We start from the raw sequence: 4,004 nt of genomic DNA, 5'->3' as shown, positions 1-4,004 counted from the left end.
ATGCATCCTAAGGGCTTTGACCAAAGCTTGGCCCATGCTGGGAGGTCAGCATGTATTTTGTGAATGACTGAATGACTGAATGAAATGTACCATCCTCTGTGGACCCTTCCCCTCCCTCCTCTGCACTTACTATTCTAGAATTGGTCAGTTTCCAATCCTTCTCACTCATGAATCTCATGGAGGCCAGGAACCCCTTTTCACTTGGGATCCCTAGAAACCAGCAGCTTGTCAGGCGCTCGATACAAGTCCAGGAAATGTGTGTGCATGTAATTGTTAATATTCCAACAACGATGCCTATTATGCTATGCGTTTTCCAAAGGGCTCACATGAGAAATCTCTTTTAGAATTTAGTAGCAGGCTAAAAAACATATAATTTTGTCCCAGGAGGAATTTGTTCATTTCTATTTTTCTTATAAAGAGGACGATGTTAGATTTTCTTTCGTGTCCTGACTGCAAGGAATCGCAAAGCCAAATCTGACACATACTTAAAGCAACATTTTTGGCACTCGTGGTTCAAATGTTTCCCTTCTCCATCTTTCTTAATCTTGAGTTTGCTTTTCTATGCTCAGAATATATTTAGAATTTTCTCAAATCTTTAAAGTCACTCCCAATATGTTTCTGACAGACAGAGGTAAGAAATAAGTAAGATGAGTAAGTTTTAAGAATGAGATAATACCTGCTTAGCAGACATTGAATGGCAGTGGCGATGGGGAGAAGGGAAGGTGGGTGACAGTGAGGTCTGGAGAGCTTAGGAGGAAATGGGCCAGGTCTGCTGTCCTGTACCTCCCACAGCTGCCCCTCACCCCTGCACTATAGAAGCTGGAGCAGGGAGGGGCTGCTGGAGAGCAGACAGGACGTTACAACGAGCTACGGAGAAGGACGGGCAGACACTGGGAAGATCACTATCCATCAAGTCACTCAGAATTGATACTGGGGAACATATTTGGAAATTGAACGCAAATGAAAGCCCATCGTTCTGCTCAGAAATCAAGATGCTTTTGAAACATGGGCTTGTGTTGCAGCTTTCCCAGCGTTTTGTTAATTGTTGTTATTGCTTAACTCTGCAATCTCGCCCTTCTCCTTAGGGCCAGCGAGTTTTTCTGCCAGATGGGGATGCTGTGCCAGGATCCCAGGGGTAGCCATGGGACTGATGTCTAGGTTTAGGAAATCTGTTCCCCAGTGGTACGGCCCGCAGAATGGGCATTTCTTTTTACATTTATTTATTTTTGAGAGACAGAGTGAGACAAAGTGAGAGTGGGGGAGGGGCAGAGAGGGAGGGAGACACAGGATCGGAAGCAGGCTCCAGGCTCTGAGCTGTCAGCACACAGCCCGACACGGGGCTCGAACCCACAGACTGTGAGATCATGACCTGAGCCGAAGTCGGATGCTCAACCGACTGAGCCACCCGGGCGCCCTGCAGAATGGGCATTTCTTAAGTGTATGGTTTTCTCTGATGCTCAGACCAGTCTGTGATACTGTACTCGCCCGCAACCTCCCTCTAATGAAAGTGCTGGCTGGCATTGAGTATACACCTTGCCATTTAGAGGTGAGGAAGATAAAGCCCAGGGGAAGAAAGTGACTTGCCCCAGGCCAAATGGATGTCACAGCTGTGCCCTGAAGGCAGACCCATCTCCTGGCTCCGACACGATTGGAGTGCAAGACGGCTTGTAGGCTGGAGAGCTGGTGCCGTAGGTGATGAGGTGACTTTGCCACTCCACGCGTGCCCAGACACGTGAGGTGATCGGGCAGTTCCCTGAGTCTCTAGACAGCCCGGAGAACCTCTGGCATCCAGAGCTGTCTAAGTCAGCTCAGGATGCTGTAAGAAAAGTACAACAGAGATTTATTTCTCACAGTTGTGGAGGCTGCAAGCCTGAGATCAAGGCGTCGGCCTGGGCAGGTTCTGATGAGGGCCCTTTTCGAGGTTGCAGACTGCCAACTTCATGTCGAATCCTCACATGGGGGGAAGTAGACAGAGTTCTCTGGGGTCCCTTTATAAGGCACCAATCTTATTCATGAGGGGTCTACCCTCAGGACCTGACCTCCTCCCAAAGGCCCCACCTCCAAATTTCGGGGGTTAGGATTTCAGCGTACGAATTTGGGGGGGACACAAACATTTAGTCTATAGCAAGAACCTTCTCTGGTGATGCCTTGGCTGCAGGTATTTGGGGACTTTTCTGGCTTCCAAAGAAGCAAATCTCATCTGCACAGCTGCTTGAGAAGCAACACATGTTCTCTCTCTAATTTCAAAGCCCATATTACCTGTGTAAGAAAATCATCTTCCCAGGGAGGCAAGGGGAAGCTGGAATATCAGGGTAACTACGTTGCACTGGCTGCAAAAGGGAGACCTCACTCTTTTATGGTCATAATGTAGACATGTTCAACAGAGGCGAATTTTAATAGTACATTTCTGTCTAAAAGGGCGACTTTCCTTCTTAGAGCTCAGAGTTTCACAAACAGGGAGAGAACAAGGCCTCCATCCAAAGTGCATTTGGGTCACAAATTTCCACCTCATTTCTCAGGTGAGTCCAAGCCGAAGCTCAGGAAATAGAGGTGATGTCTGGGTAAAAGGTAGACTGAGGTGTGGGGCTTCTCCAGAATCCGTACCAACTGTCAAGGGAGGCCAATTGCAAGAAGAGAGTGTTGCATGTCCTTCTCTGTCTTTTCAACATAATTCCATGGTTGGCAAAATCCAGAGACATTAGTTGAGCTTAATTTACACACTTACCTTGGGGAATGATGAACTACCTTGAGTTGTTCCTAAGACCTGATTTGCATTTGTGCTCCTGAGCCAAAAGATATGACAAATGAGGAAGGATTTGGGACTATTGCCAGGTTCCTTGCAAATCTTGGTGGGAAGACTGTTGAGAAGGCGTGATGGCATCCAGCCCAGTGTCCCCTGTGTTTGTGGGCCGGAGACGTGGGGTGAGGGCTGCAAACCCAGGAGCTCAGTTCAGCGTCGGCTGCTTTGGTTGATTCTCCTGAGCACTGGGACTTTAACAGTGACTCTTCCAGCTTCTGTTCTTGAGAAGCTCATGATGTTGTCTTGAAGATGGATACACAACAGGGAAATATGATCGACTCTAGTGACTAAATGATAGAGATATGAATAAGGGGTCATGGCGGCAGACAGGACCTAACCCGGTATGGGAGGGGCCAGGGAAGGCCTCCTTGAGAGGTGATGCCAAACTGGGTCCAAGGCTGACAAGGAGATAAGCAGAAGCATCACGAGCAAGGGAAGCAAGGGAAGCGAGACTGGAGCTGAGCAAACCTAGGGTGGAGCAATGATGTGAGAAGTTCCTGACGGCGGGTGGGGGAGTGAGCTGTGAGGGACGGGGTGGGTCCAGGTAGGGAGGTAATAATCCTCACCTCCTCAACTACCTGGGGAAGTGAGCACTATCAGATGTGGGAATCACATGGAGAGATTTGAGTTGTAAACCAATTATTCTGATGACCCGAGGGAATGGTGGGTTGGATGGGAGGAGGCTGTGGGAGAGGTCAGCTGGAAGTCACCCAGAGAGGAAGGTCTAATGAAATCAGAGGCCACAGGGTTGGAAAAGAAAGGAACATCCTGACATACGTTTCTGGAGTAGTGTCATCTTATCTTGAGCTAAGGGGCACCTGGAGGAACCGTCTGCTGCTCTAAGATATGGGAAAAGGGGACTGAGCACAGCAGCAGACACATGACTCAGAAGTGACAGAGGAAAAACATAAAAAGCCTGGGTCTGGAATGCAAATATGAGACCTTCTGTGTGAGTTGTTTGAAAGGCTCCAAGGGGCTGTTGTCTAGGCGTGATGTTGCTGAGACAATTAGATGAGCTATCTGTTCCCCGGAGGACCTGATTTTTTTTTTTTCCCCCAGAAGGAGAGCATAAGCACAGAAAAGGCATACCCAGTTCTACCACAGAACACTCTGGGAGATTAGCCGAGCAGGAGCTTCTGCAACGAGGCCTAGGGAGAGCAGTGGTGGAGTAGCAATTAGAGCTTGGGGCGACGTCTCAGGAAGA

The sequence above is a fragment of the Prionailurus bengalensis genome, chromosome B1, assembly GCF_016509475.1.
Source record: "Prionailurus bengalensis isolate Pbe53 chromosome B1, Fcat_Pben_1.1_paternal_pri, whole genome shotgun sequence".
Taxonomy (NCBI): Eukaryota; Metazoa; Chordata; class Mammalia; order Carnivora; family Felidae; genus Prionailurus; species Prionailurus bengalensis.
The sequence above is the reverse complement of the archived record's forward strand: the minus strand, read 5'-3'. Positions refer to the sequence as shown.